Genomic DNA, 380 nt, shown 5'->3' with positions numbered 1-380 from the left:
ATGGAGAAAAATACGGATTTCCCCCTTTACCTGAGGAAACTGCGGATTTTTCATTTTAACAGAGAAACCCGCGGATTTCCAGTTTTGCAAAGAGTTCTCAGCAGGCTGGCAGAGCTCCAGCCTGCAACAGGCTGGGGGGAGTGGGAGGGGGGCGATCAGGTAGGGGCCTACATGTTCATGTGCACACTCACACATGCATACAGGCGCCAGGCAGCCTGGAGAGCAGCTCCCACAGGTAAGTTGTGGGAGGGGGGATTGAGGCCATAGGGAGAGGGGGAGTTCGGCAGGGCTGGGGTTGCGCCCAGCCAGGCGGCATGTCGGGCTTGATGGCTCATCGCGGGGGAGGGGGACTGGCTCCCCAGCGCTGCATGCATTCCCAG

Source organism: Crocodylus porosus, unplaced genomic scaffold (assembly GCF_001723895.1).
Source record: "Crocodylus porosus isolate Cpor-Errol unplaced genomic scaffold, CroPor_comp1, whole genome shotgun sequence".
Classification (NCBI taxonomy): domain Eukaryota; kingdom Metazoa; phylum Chordata; order Crocodylia; family Crocodylidae; genus Crocodylus; species Crocodylus porosus.
Note: the sequence above shows the minus strand (reverse complement) of the source record.